This window comes from Sciurus vulgaris, assembly GCF_902686455.1.
Source record: "Sciurus vulgaris genome assembly, chromosome: 7".
Classification (NCBI taxonomy): Eukaryota; Metazoa; Chordata; class Mammalia; order Rodentia; family Sciuridae; genus Sciurus; species Sciurus vulgaris.
Window position 1 is genome coordinate 33,327,869 of NC_136467.1, and position 15,540 is coordinate 33,343,408.

The 15,540-nt window shown below is 35.5% G+C and overlaps 2 long non-coding RNA genes across 2 annotated transcripts in view; one reads left to right on the forward strand and one right to left on the reverse strand.

Annotated features, from left to right (window-relative positions):
• LOC306666247 overlaps positions 1 to 6,612 on the forward strand; it is a 33,968-nt gene extending 27,356 nt beyond the window's left edge. The window contains exon 2 of the long non-coding RNA XR_013765251.1: positions 4,994 to 6,612. This is a non-coding gene — a long non-coding RNA (uncharacterized lncRNA). The remainder of the gene's footprint in view (positions 1 to 4,993) is intronic.
• Positions 1 to 15,540, reverse strand: part of LOC306666246 — a 145,865-nt gene that overhangs the window by 15,415 nt on the left and 114,910 nt on the right. The window lies entirely within an intron of this gene.

A 15,540-nucleotide genomic window follows, 5' to 3' on the forward strand; every position in this document is an offset into this window, starting at 1 on the left:
ATATGATTTTTTATCTATTCATTCATCAATGTTGTCTTGACTACTGTGACTAATGCTGCATTAAACATGCAAGTATAGAACTGGGATTGTAGCTAATTGTAGAGTGCTTGCCTAGCACATGATAGGCCATAGATTCAATCCCTGACACCAGAAAAACAAAACATGGAATTTCTTGTATTTCATGATATACTAATTTCTTTTCCTTTGGATATATACCCAGAAATTCCACTGCTGGGTTAGATAGCTGCCCTGTTTTTATTTTTTGAGTAACCTCCCTGTTGTTTGAGATAATGACTGTACTACTTGACATTCCCACTGACAGTATATGAGAGTTCCCTTTCTCAGCATTCTTACCATCATTTGTTAATTTTTGTCTTTTTGATTATAGCCATTCTAACCTAGGTAAGATAATTTTTTTGTGGTTCTGATTAGCATTTCCCTAATATTAGTGATGTTGAACTGTTTTTGATATGTTTGCTGACCATTTTTATCTTTTGAGAAATGTCCATTCAGATTTTTAACCCATTATAAAATTAGACTTTTTCATTTTTATTTTTGGCTGTTGAGTTTTTTTGAGTTCCCTATATACTCTGGATATTAACCCTGCATTGGATGTTAAGTTTGAAAATATATTCTCCTATTATCAGGCTTTTTCTTTACTGTATTGATTTTTTTTTTCCTTTGCTACACAGAAGCTTTTTAGTTTGATATAATCCTGTTGTTCATTTTTACTTTTGTTGCTGTGGTTTTGAAGTCCTATCCAAAGAACTTACTGCCCAGAGAAATGTCACAGTTTCCCTCTATATTTTCTTCTAGTAGTTTATAGTCTTAGGTCTTAGATTTAGGTCTTTGATTCATTTTGAGTTGATTTTTTTATATGAGACAGACAGGAGTTTAGTTTAATATTTTCTTATATTGATATCATTTTTCCAAGAACTATTTATTGAAGAGGCAGTGTTTTCTCCAGTATATATTGACACTTTTTTTCAAAGATCAGTTGCTAAGTTACATGGATTTATTTCTGTGTTCTTTATTTTGTTCCACTATCCTATTGATCATTATTATTTTTTATGCTGGTACCATGCTGTTTTGGTTACTATAGCTTTTTCCTATGGTTGGAGATCAGTATTGTGATGTCTACAGCTTTTTTAATTTTGGTCAAGATTACTTTGAATATTCAGAAATTTTGGATGATTTTTAGACTAACATGTCATTATTCACTATATGAAGCAACTCTGAGTACAAGAAACAAACTAAAAGTCCTATATCAGTTTCACAATTTTTTCCATTAAAAATACTTTTATGACTATATAACTGTTTCATTATAGCATAATGTAAAATTCTTAAGAAATACATCAGAAAGGATACTTGAAATTGATCAAAAAACGTATTTATTTTTAAATTTTGGAAGAGTACTTACTACTTCATATTAAAAAATAGTTTGATTTTGTCCCTATATCTAGGTGAGCTTATAGCAGGTTACAAATCTGAGAAAGCTCTAATAAGTGATTTGTTGTTTGATTCTGATTCTCAATTGTTCATGTGAATCAGGGCTGTATATTCTGCATTGTGCTTTGGAATAACAGTTTGATCCTTATAGAAGGAAGGGAGGAAGGGAAGAAAAGAGTAAGGAAGGAGGACAGAAAGGCAAAGGGCAGAAAGACAAGAAAGGAAGAAAGGAGGAGAGGAAGCATTATGGTTGGGATAAGAGGTACGCTTGCCCAAAAGCTCCTGTGTCACACAAGAGCATTTAAGGTGAAATGCTTAGATCGTTAGAGCTGTAACTGTCATTCCAGATCAGACTCAAACAACAAATCACTTATCAGAGCATTTTCAGTAACTGGTAACTCATCAGTCCATCTTAGTTTGAATGTAGGCAGGCAAGGCATGGCTGGAGGAGGTGGGTCACTGAGTGTCCTGGAAGAGTTCATCTTCCCTGTGACCTGCTTTTCCCAACTTTCACTCTGCTTCCTGGCCACCACGTCCTGAGCAGCTTCTGCCTTGCCCTTCCACCGTGATGTTCTGCCTCACGTCAGGCCCAAAGGAATGGAGTCGCAGATCAAGAACAGAACCTCTGAAACTGTGAGTCTGAAGTGAACTTTGCCTCCTCTAAGTTGTCAGGTACTTTGGTCACATTGATGCAAAGCTGACTAACAAAGGAAAGAAGGGAGGGAGGAAGAAAAGCAGGGAGGATTCAGATATTTCAAATAACTAGCACATGTGGGAAAGCCATTATTTTTCATAAATGTACCTCATTGGGTATGGCTTAAGGAAAAATCAAGATAAGTAAAATGAAAAGGACAGGACATCTTTATTTATTTATTTATCTTTGCCTTCCAAGGCTTCATTCCCATCCATGTAATTAATAATGCCTCCATTCTGCTTGTGGATCTGTGTTTCCTAACAGATCCAGCAGGGGAGTTCATTAATTAAGCTGGGCCAGTTACTTAATGATACAGGATGTTAAAATGTGAATGATGTGCAATAAAGAAACAATATTTGTCTCTACCTAAAACATTGTCTATTAACCTCATTCAACTAAAATATAAAGTCCTAATCATTTTGAACTGCCAGTTTGGACCTCTGGATTGATGCCCTAAGGCCTTTTTAAGGTCATACAACTTTCCATATGATGGCTATAATTATGATTCCATATAGATTTCAATATCCATAGGATGTTTTCTGCTAAAAAATGAATTTTTTTCCTTAAAAATTCAACCAGAGAGGTTAACATAAATGTCCTTCAAAAACAGTTACTACAATTAGTCTTCTCTTAAATGGCACTGATTGGAATTCCATAGATAAACCACTGTCAAAAGTCTCCACTGGATTGGGGGAGGGAAGGGATGCATGAGACTCAGTATTATTTTCAATGTGCTATAGGGGGCAATTTGTAGTCTCTTGTAGACGTCTATGAAATGCATCACAAATAACAACTTCTAAGAAATTATATCCACACAAAGTATTACTTGAAGGTATCAGTCTTTGATCAGAGGCATAATACTTCTGTTGAAGAATAAGTAAAGAGAAAAATGTGCAACTTCTAGTGAATGAAAGATGCTTTCTACAGTTGGTGCTGAGAACTGAAATGTAGCAGTAGAAAAATAAGTGGGTCTATATTTGAGATGAAAATTCTGAATTAAAAAAAAAATTTTAGGACTAAACTAAGTGTGATGATGTAAAAAGTTGGGTTGAGGTAAAATATACCCAGCTGTTTGGTTAGGTAATTTCTCATGAGGCATTTGTCATGATTAATTGATGCCTGCCACAAGGTGGAGAGTTAAAGCAGCATCCAACAGTTAGAGATGGTATCTTTGTATGAGATTACTATCACTGAGAAACCCATAAAAAGAGAAGGTTCCTAACCCACTTTGCTTCCACATCTAGTCAGTACCACATATTGGTACTTATTCATGTCAAGTGAAACATTCATCTCACCTCGTTCAAAATCTGGTCTCATTTGAGGGTCACCAAGGCAAGTGTTTCCATCTGAAATGTCCCTTTAAAGTATAATATGTGATGTGTGACTTCTACCAGTACTAATATATTTCTAAGTGAATACCTGATTCCTATATAGTATAAGGGACATAGAAAAAATATATTTCTATGAGATATAGCATATTTTTTGGACCAGAAGAAATGAGTGTGAAGTTAATATTAGTAAATGGTAAAAATTATTAGGTGGTAAAAATAGGAGTAGAACCTATGTCCCTGGAAACTTGCTTTGTCTTAACATACTACTCCTCAAAATATATATGTAAATCAAAAATACATAACTAGAATCATAAAATATTCATACTGCATAAATTTTAAAAACTGATGAAGAATTTTTAAAATCTCATATTCTTCAAACAGAAAGATAATAACTAATTGTGTTAGTTATGTTTTTGTTGCTGTAATCAAAATACCTGGCAAGAACAATTTAGAGAGAAAATGTTTATTTGGGCTTATGGTTCATGGTTGTCCAACTCCATTGCTCTAAGTCTGAGGTAAGGGTAAAACATCTAGGTGAAGGCTGTAGTGGAGGAAAGCTGCTGAGCTCATAATAGCCCATAAGCAGAGAGAGAAAGAGAGAGAGATATGGAGGCACCAGGGACAAAATATAATCCCCAAGGACATGTCTCCAGTGACCTACTTCCTTCAACCACAACCCACCTGCCTAGAGTTACCACACAGTGAGTTCATCCAAATTCTTAACCCACCAAAGGAATTAATCCACTGATTATGTTACAGCTCTCATGATCTAATAACTCACCTCCTGTATTAACTTAAGAACTTTTGAGGGGTACCTCCTATCCAAACTAGTTAATAGTTTGGAACTAATTAATAGTTTGGTGGTATTTTTTTTTTACCTGATGTTCTTTTCCATACTAGTTTTAAAAGACACCATGATAATACTAATAGAGCATCATGTATTATTAGATCCCACTTTTCCATTTAACTTTATAATAAACACATACCGTAGTTTCAAAACTTCAGTAAATATGCATGGGTGGCATTTCACTGAATTGGATGTTCCATGGTTTAGAAAATGCTTTCCATTTTTGGCCTAATTTTGGATTGGAATCCTCCAAGAGCTTAAATATTTTGTAATAGTGCCTGAAAATAAAATAATTTTTACTTGTACCTCTTATGACTTTAGGAGTACAGTGTTCATTCTAGTTAAACTCAAACCTTCTCAAGAATCATCTGAGAAGGAAACCTCAATGGCAAAGTGTGAACAAGCAAAAGAACTGCCAGTGAGGGGAAGCAGCTATTCCTATGGTGTTGCAATTCTCGGAGCCAAGGAATAAGTCTTGGATATTTAGGGATTGGTTTGCTCAAATATCAGATCTTCAGGTTCACATTTTTCGTGGATTAGCCCGTCTTCGACTCTTTGTCCTTATATAGAAATGACTGGACTGGTCACATTTTCAAAAGAAATGAAAAAAAGTTTTTTTTTTTTCAGGCCAAATCAAATTTTATGTTTCTGTTTCTTCCAAATTATTTTCAGATGCAAGAGAAAGCAAACCACACGGAAGAACTGCACAGTACAGTGAAGTTGGAATGCAAGTCCTCATCAGAAGGGAGGGAACAAACTTTGGATAATTCAACCACAAAATATGTGAACCACAAACAAGTGTAAATACACAAGTAGACACAACACACACACACACACACACACACACACACACGCACGCACGTCTACTCTTTCCCCAGGAATTTTCATTAATGTAGTTAAAGGAAAAAAAGGGGAAGACTCTATTCATTCCCCAATGTAAGCATATGAAAATTTTATGTTTCTTTGCATGTTTAAATGCTTGACATTATAAATATTGTGCATATTCTTTTTCAAAAAAAATATGAGAAAGATTTTCATGAAGAGGTCATAAATAACAGATTAAAGTTGGAACAGAATTAGTATTCCTCAAATGTCCCTATTAGGACCAAGACCCGAAATGTCCACCTAAAACATAAGACTTTCTAACATGAATTGTTTTTGTTCTCTTCTATAGGCTTAATTGCATAGTAAGAAAATGAAGTTAGAGATAAAAAGCATCCATAAGATCTTTTTTTTCCCTTGAGTGTAAATAATTAAGTCAAAAGCAGGGAAATTAAAGCACAGTGGTCTAAATTGAATTGCAGCCTTTCAGTCAGTTGCCAAAAATTAAAACAACAACAACAAAAAGTCCAAGTATGCATCCATTATAATTTTGTAGCAAAATTTTTCCTTTCTAATTTTCTCAAATAATTGGATTTTTCACTGAGTAATGCAATTTCTTTCAGGGATGTTTATAGCAGAATGCAAACCTGATATGACTTTCAAAATCCCTTGGGGAAACAATAATGTCCTGTATTTCTAGAGTTGTTGTAGTTTCCAAAGACCTTATGCTATAAGATTATGTGACTGGCTTTATTTATTTATTTATTTATTTATTTATTTATTTGCCTGTCAAGTACTGAGTTAGGTGTCAGAGATTTCAACAGGCATATGCAACACATATTCATGACACTCATTCACTTATATGGAGGTAAGCAGATAATTTTAAAGATAATTAGGCACTTTGTTTTTAAAAATATGATAGACTAGTTATCTAGAAAGCCCTCCTAGAAATGAATACCTAAAAACACTGAATATACTATTGTGAAATAATATATCTTTATGTTAGTTGTCTGATATGAAGTCAGGGAAATCTTGATGGGCAGAAATGATAAGAAAGTGTGAATCCAGAAAGTAGGCAAGTTTCAAAGCCACTGTTTGCCCTGAATGTGTCTGTTTTACCCTGTGACTCCTAACTACATTGACAGAGCAGAGAGGGAACCTGGAATCTATGCAAGGAAAGATACAGGAACAAAGACATTGCCCCAAACAAGAACCCTCCCAAGCCTGACATCCCCAGTTAGTGAATGAGAAAAGAACATTCTTAGGAGATTGAAGCCATGCAAAAAAATATGAATGAGAGTCACCAAAAAAGTCAAACTGCCAACACAATTCAAGATAGTGCAGATTTTGCAAAAATACATACACACTATGAAGTAAATATGTGACATATATTTCAAGGAAAGTAAGAGAATATCAAGATGAAGAAGGACAACAAACTTTTAGAAATTAGTAGGTAGATATGAAGAAAACAAATAATGAATATGGAAATAAAGGCATTATACAGAATATAGTATAGGGAGAAATAAATTGAAAATATAAAAGATAGTTAAGCAAGAGAAGACAGAAAAGGCAACTCAAGTTTCAGACACATGAGGGAGAAAATGAGAACATGATATTCAAAGAGTGACTATTTAGAATGTTCTAGGTTTACTAATATCAATTTTCACTTCAAAAAGTCAACAAATGTCAAGCACTCACACAACACTAGATGCACCACAAGAAAACAACAGAACACCAAAATCAAGGAGAAGATCTTAAGAGAAAGATAAGATAAAATGACTAAAAACAAATGAAAATTAAACTTCTCAATGACAACTATGGATGCCAGAATAATATTTTCAAACACCTAAAAAGAAAATAAATGTAAAGCTGGAATTTTGGAATTTTGTACTCATAAAACTATCTTTCAAGAGTTATGAATGAGATAAAGACATTTCACACATTTGAATTATAGAATACTGGTATTTGAGACATAAACCAAAGTGTAAAAATAATCCCTTATCAATTTTTTGCTCTATAATTTACAACATACTTTCACATTTGTTTCTTCGAGTCATAATAATGTGATGATGCTGTTGCCCCCAATAAGAGTCTGTTTTTCCAAAGGTAGAAAAACAAATTTTATTCATTCACTGTTTTAAGTGACAAAAATAAAGTATAATCAATTCAATTGACTTATAAAATATTGAAAAACATGTAGAAGGGAAATTTTTTAAAAAAATAATTCAATATATCATTCCTCAAAGGTAACCACTAGTAATATTTTGTTCCAAAACTTCTATAATTGTTCATGTGTATTTTTTTAGATATTTTTCCTTGAAAACATATTATAAGCATATTACTATTTCATTTTTAGTATATTTTAAATGCATAAATAGCTGTTTGTCATATGAATTCTGCTCAATCACAAATCCACATGCTTAATTATTTTGATAGTTGGGTTATTGTATTTACCCTCTTTTCCTCCCATTGTGGAAGACTTTCTAAGCCTGTTGATATTAAACTGGACAATGAAACTTATTTTGGCCAGTGGAAGTTAATGGATTTTATGCAGGATCTTAATTTTGCTTGCTCTTATTAGTTTGGTTCTGGTGCTTTGATGATTCACCAGAGGTAGTTGCTGAACTTTCAGCTTAGGTCCACAAATAAGCATACATGGAACAAACCAGAACTCAAATTGGACCTTGGAGCCTTGCCTAAGTCATGTAGAACTGCCCAGTTATGCTAGTCTAAGCCAACCAATCTCACCTGAAATGCAGGTCCATGAGTATTAGGATAAATGTTTGCTGTTGCAAACCATGACATTTGGATACAGTTTTTTAACGTACATTATTGTCACCACAGCTGATGAGTACAACTAGAATTGTACAGAGAGGTTGCTTTCCAGTTTTACAGTGATGAATAGTACTTCATTAATCATGTCACCATAACTTAAAAGAAAAATCTCTAATTCTTCCTTCTTCTCAGGGAAAGGATCTGAAGTTTGGTTCATCAACCCCTGGCACGCAGCTATTAAATGGCAAAAAACATAATTTACATCTGTCTTTCTGATGCCAAAGTCAATATTTTCATAAGATTCTGCATTGTTGTCATTGAAATATGTACATTGTTCTGGGTAGCATGTATTAAAAACAAATTTGGAGTTTTAAAATAGCATAGAACAGATTTGACTAGAAATACAATTATTAACTGATTTTTGTCTCATTTTCATGATCATTTAAATACTGCACAAAGGTTGTGTTACATGAAACAAAACCTCTCTACATTTACCATTTAAGGCAGCCATTTTTCTTAGAGCAGACTTTAAATCATACTGTAATTTGTAGTGAAAATTTTAGGTTCAATATTAGAATGTATACCTTGCCAAAAATCTGCATTTCTTGATTCATTTTACTAAATAGGCATCCTTTTCATAATATCACTGTAGATTTATCCATATTTAACAAATAAGATAGTGAGGTAATACTTGAAAGCATGTGGGAGTCAGTAATGTTCACATTATTCACCTGGGACAGAGTTATGAGGGAATACTATACATTTTGTGAAGTGGCAGACATACAAATTTGGAACTGCTGAAGAATTCCACATTCTGCTTTATGTTTGAAAATTAAACATGTTTGATGTTGAAGTGGTTCATTTATAACTAACAGTATGTCTATAAGTCAAGAAAAAACTATTTCTTTATATTTGCCAAATATCTAACTTGACTTCATGTAACCCCCAAAAGGTTTCTTAATTAGTTAGAATAATTTCAGTATACTAGAAAGCATTATCCTTATGGAACCCGTGGTAAATAATCTTTCTCACTTTGAAGTCCAGGGACATTATTGCCAAAGGGAAGGATTATGGCAATGGGATCAGTGCTCTATGTGGCCCCTGCGTTACCTGACTTTGCATATATGCATATCATATTTTGATTGATTGTGCTTAGTTGCATAAAAAGAAACCAAGTCAACTAAAGAAAGTAAAGAGAAGCTTTGTCTTTCATAAGCAAACCTGCCTTCCATAAGAGCTACAAATTACTTTCAAATTTCTACATACATTTAAGTGAGTACCCATATCTTTGAGCATGTACATAAGTGATGAAAACATAAGAAGGAACAGAATGTAAAGTAAGAGGTGAAAACAGAGTCCTAGAAGGTACAGAAGGGAGTCACCATCTAATTGAATATGAACTATCAGTTGTCTTGGGGAAGTACAGATGGAGAGGTAGTAATCCTGAACCAGGGTTGTGGTGGAAATGCAGAATAAAGGTATAAGGGAAGGAAATAAGCCTAGTTCAGATAACATTCAAAATTCTTAGAGTTAATACAGGAAAGGATGTTGGGTGCCATGTTCATGATGGAAAATTCTAGACACACACACACACAGACACACACACACACACAATGAGCTGAAAGGGTCTCTTTCCATAGAATGCTTAATATTGTATAAGCAGGAAATCTTATGAAAGCAGGAATAAACATTTTCTGAATTTATTTCCCTTTTACAGAATAAGGTTGTGCTCAGGCCTCATGTGTGCCAGTACCATGATGGGTACTAAGTACCCGTCCTACTTGTGACTGGCACAATGAAATGGTGCATTGGTGCCATATTAGTGGACATATTAGGGACTTGTGGGGCCAGTATGGAATTTATAGATGTATCCAACTTCTCCTCAAACAGCTCAGGCTGAAGGGTGTAGGCCTGGGTTATAACCAACTATTTCTCAGGCCCTATAAACTGCTTAAAAATCTGTTTTCTCACTGGGATTTTAAGGCCTGGATGTCTGTGGCATTTCCCTTCACCCCAGGGAGTCTCAGATCTTCTTGGTCCACAAATTGTCCCTAACTCGATGTCATAATGAAGGCAGCAATGAAGCACTGCCAGCTGATGCTCACAAGGACAGAACAAATCCCAGCACTGACAAACGCCTCCACCATTCCCAGAATCATTTTTGGATAGTCCCTATTAGCCAGATGTGAACTTAATCCACTGCAGTCAGCTAACTTTGTGATGACTATACTCCCACATTGCTGGCCATAATTATTTCCTGCTGTAGGGACACTGTACTCTCTGAATGTGAATTCTTCTTTGGTTTTCCTGTATTGGCTGCCATATCAGGTCATGTAAAGTAGTATTTTTCAAAATGAAAAATTGATAAGATCTGTATAAATTTAAGGTATTAATTAGTATCTTCTAAATCCTCACTCTGCTAATATTTCTCTAGAAAAAGACATTTTCAGTGCTTATAAAATGTCATCTTATGTCCCAATTATAATTCAAAGGAGTTGATTTTCATAGACAATCTAATGTAGCTAAAAATTCACATTAACTAACCATATCCTGGTTCACTTAGAACATAGATGAAGGAAAAGAAAGGGTCCACTCCAAGAAACAATACATTCACTGTGTCCACCCCTACAGTCTCCCCATCCTGCTTGAAGACCTTTCCCCCTTGCCTCCTTACTCAATAATCAAATGGTAAAGCAGTGTTATTCTATAGTACATTCAGCTACTGTAGCAAAATATCTTATTCTGGGTAGATTATAAACAATATACATTTATTTCTCCATGTTCTGGAACCTGAGAAGTCCAGGATCAAAGAATTGGTGAGAGCCAACTGCCTAGTTCATAAATGCCCATTTTCTTGCTCACTTGTTCTCACATAGTGGAAGGGCAAGGGATCTTCTGAGTACTCTTTTAAAAGGACACAAATCCTATTCATTAGGGATCCAGCTTCATGACAAAATCATCTCCCAAAGGCTCCATCTCCAAAACCATCACCTTAGAGTGAGTATGGAAGGCGGGGGGTGGGTGTGTGCAAATATTTAGAATGTAACAGTGTATATAACAACAGAGGTTTCCTCTACAGTAGTCTTGGGGATTCAAGAATAAAAAATACTTTATCTTGACAAGAAATGTATGTTAAGTCGATAGTAAAACACTTTTTGACACTTTGGAGTTCCGCCTAAAGATTTGCTAAGGTTTCACTTAATTGAAGGAATTTGGTGTATCTTGTTACCATCTGGATCAAGGTGAAATGCTATGTCTTTGATAGCCAGTTGCCAAATTAATAATTTCAGATTGAAACTGCATTCTTTTGTACTTCTTCTTACTCTAAGACAGTAGCTCATGCATTTCTCTGTAATACACTATCCCACAACATTTTCACATCATCCCCAAAATTTGTTTCATCAAGTGCTTTGGTGACTCACAATCTCCACAGTCATTAATAGTCCATTGGTAGCAGTCTCTCATGTTGCTGAATCAGAGGCTGCTGGTCAGGTACAATTACTGAGCAGCCTGTTACAACTCCATTCTCTCCTACAAAGCTTGTGAGAATGCAAGTGGCTGAATATCTTAGTCTGTCTAAACTACTATAACGAAATATCTTAGACTGGGTAATTTACAACAAAAAGTTTGCTCAAATTTTAGAGGCTGTAAAGTCCAAGACCAAGGCACCAGCAGATTCAGTATCTGGTGAGGGCTCACTGTGCACCAAAGATGGTGCCTTCAAGCTATATCTTTACCTTGTAGGATGGTTGAACAAGCTGCCTCAGATCTCTCTCCCTCTCTCTTTTATTTATTTATTCCTGGTCACAGGGATTGAAACCAGGGCACTTTACCACTGAGCTAAATCCCTAGTCCTTTTTATTTTTTAGTTTGAGACAGTCTCACTAAGTTGCTGAGGCTGACCTTGAACTCATGTTCCTCCTGCCTCAATCTCCCAAGTCACTGGGATTATGGGCATGTGGCACTATGCCCAGCTCCCTCAGGTGTCTTTGATAAGCTACTAAGTCCATTCATAAGGACAGGGGCTTCATGTCCTAGTCAACTCCTAAGGATTCTACTTCTTAATACTAATACCTTGGAAATTAGTTTTCAACATACAAATTTTAGAGAGATACAAAACATTCAGAACATTCTCTTGAGGGAGACATTTCTGTTATACATTTAAAGCACTCTAACTTTATTATAAAAACTAACTGATGCACAAATTTGGTACTGTAAGAATTATTAGGATTAAACTGCTTTATAGTCATTGATCCAAACAATTCAGCCTCAGGGCAGGAAGTTGAAAACTGCTTCTCTAAAGGATACCAGCCTGTTCTCCAGTAGTCTGTAGACTCTTAAGGATGGTTTTATTCAGTTTGTTGAATTCTGATTCTAAGAGTTTCAGGCATTGTTGTAAATGTATTGTCTCATTTCACACACCACTGCATCCTTACAGGACAATCTCTGTGTGGAGTGAAGAAGTCAGAAGTAACAACACATGCACATTCAAGTCTGATAAGGGCATAACATAGCCACAAGTTCATAGGAAACAGTAAAGTTTAAGGGAAGTTAGAATAGTAATTCAACTTAGAGTGAAAACCCCACATAGGACTCCCCAACCAGGTCCTGTTGTACCTGGGCACTACAAACACTGATGGGAAACTGAGAGGAACTATTGGGTGTGGAAATAAATGGATTATCAATAAGAAACGCGGTTGATGGTCCCTGTAGGCCTATGGACTTTGCTGTTCCTGAGACTCTTTTGACCTAAATTTCATTTCCATTTGTGATGTCCCACTTGAGAGCATTTGGAGCTTGGGCTTGAAGAATGGTAAAGGTGGAAGGAAGAGGAAAATGAATGTGGGTGAAGAAGGAGGAATAGACTGGAAGACAGGGTGAGGAAGGCGAGCTTGGAGGGAGGGTGGAAAAAGAAGAGTTACCATTTATTGTGAACATTCCCAGGCATGTGAGTTACAGTCTTGTGTTTAACATTCAAGACTTCAGAAATATATGTTGAGTTTTTGTTGATGAGGAAACAGAAGAACCGTATTGCCAAAGCCACTGAACCACTAAGCTCCAACACAAACCCTGGTGTCTCTATCACCAGAGCTCAGTTCCTAACAACTGCTTCATTTGGACCTGAGATTCTTGTGCATTGTGAGTCTTCCTCTCTTCCAGGATGGAATACAGCTTTGTAGAGTTAAGGAGAGCTTTGGTTTAATGGGACCTTTTGACTCTGAGAAAGCTAAGAACCTCATAAAGCCTTTTTTTTTTTCTTTTTTTGAGGGGGCAGATATTCATAGTGTTTTCCATTTCCTTCCAGGTTGTCCTGAAAGTTGACTAGGATAAGGAAGAAGACAAGATTTGGGAAAATTTTATGTAAAAATAAAGATTTGTATTTGGCTCTGGTTTTTCTTGTGCTGTAGTTCTTAGAAGCCAAACAGTGTGTGTGGGAACAGAAGGAGGCAGAATTCTCATACTTTGAGAATTCCTTATTTAATTAATCAGTCTCAGTTTCAGGCACTTAGAATGGTTTTGGTAAACATAAATGCATTCATTTTTATTCAGACTGTAACTGGCTGTTCAAGAAATCAGCAAGTGGGAGCAACTGTTGGAAGACATATTTTAAGGTGGGGGACTACACTTCTCTCGCCCTCTGTCCTCTCCCAAATTCTCCCTCTCCCCTCCTTTCTTCTCATAATTTCTTTCAATAGCTTCAGATCTAAAGAGTAGTTTATTTGTGATTTTTGAGCAAATTCTAGAATTAAATGATGTAGACTGTATCATGCAAACTATTTCTTTCTCTGTAGCAAATTGAAGAAAAAAAGTTGATCAAAGACTAGAAAGGCATTGAACCCCACTTCCAGATATATAATCATATTAAATACTAAGTGACCACTATGACACCACTGATTAGATTTTCCAAAAAAGTAACTCCAAGAAGCCACAATAAAACTTCCAACAACTGCACAAACACTGACATCTTGATGTACATTCAAATGGGACCTTGAATCCAGTGGGCGTATTAATTATAGCAACAGCATTTTGGAAAAAAAAAAAAAAAGAATGGATGGCATTTTTACTAATTGTTAATATCACAAATTGAGTCCAGTTCTCTTTTACACTTAGAGCTACTGATAAATACTCCAGTAAATATTGTAGTTTCCATGGGATTCCTGTCACAGACACTGAATAGACACATTGACTCATGTTCACTCTTAGACAAATAGCCAAGATAACAGTCCAAAGAGTAGACTCAGCTTCTCTAATATTAATGCCTACATTACAATATCAGGATATCTTGCTAAGATTCAGATTTTGATCTAGCCTGTCTAATGGGGCCTGGATTCTCCTTTTCTAGCAAGCCCTCAGGGAATACTGCTACTCCTGAGATCAACGTTTAAGAAGCAAGATTCTATGGGATGGAAAGTGTACACTGCCAAGGTTGTCACTGGAACACATTCTTGTGGATTTTTAATGGTATGCTCCACCATGGTAGCCTTGTCCCTACATGTGACACAGATGCGAAGAGACGGATGTCAGCTTAAATTCTATGATTTCAATACTGTGCCAAACAATCCAAATTCAAAGAAGAGACCAGTGTAGGGTAAAAAAACAATTGGTTACCATAGTCACACATTTTTAAAGTGCATTTTTTGGAGTCCATTGGTGGAAGCTGACTACAAATATTTTTTTAAATGATGTGCACAGTAGCCCTTCATCCCAAGAGAATGAGAATATATCAAAAAAGAGCAATCTGAAGACATAATAATCTATTTTTAATATCAATGTTTTCAAGACCTATTTAAGTAAAACAAACAGAAAAGAAAATCCTTTTCCTTTCTCTGAACCCACATGTCTGATAAGCAGCTGGCGCCATTTCCCAGTGTAATCTTAATAAAACACATCCCACATCCCATGGAGATTTTGTGAAACCATCCAAATAATTTCCTCCTTATTCTGTTGTTTTTTACCCTCACCCCACACTCACATGTGTGCACGCACACACCTATACAAACACACAATTATACACGTATTCATAGTCATGCACATGCAAGCCCACATGTTTGCTAGAGTTATTTGCTCTATGAATATCAGGATTATCTTGGATTCAGGAACATGACAGTTTTTAGACTTTTTAATAACATGCCAATAGTGAATCAAACTTTTAGATAATTTACAGATTAAGTTCTTCCAGGAACTGCCAATTTTTCTCCAATATGATTCTAACTTGCTGAACGAACGTTATTTCAGCTAGAATGTGCTGAAGGGATGGATGCAGCTCCATGCAGAGTACATTTCAGTTTTTTCCAAATAACATTCTTGTAGAGATTAGAGGATAATCTGGCAGCCAGACCCAGCCAATTAAAACAGTAATTGAAATAGTTGAAAATGCTTTCCTTGGCAAAGTTTCATATTTTGCTTCATTTTTTAGTTTCCTTGAATAACAAAAAAATAGGGTCAATCATAACACTCCTAATTTATTTTCTTGGTTATCTTTTCTCATCAAACAGAAAAGCTCTGCTGTGAGCTTATGTTAAAAACTGAGAACTGTGGTATGGGATAGTATGAAGGCAGACATGAGAAAACACAAAATGATTCCCAAGCCAACACAAGTAAGTCTCCTCTGAGCAAGAATA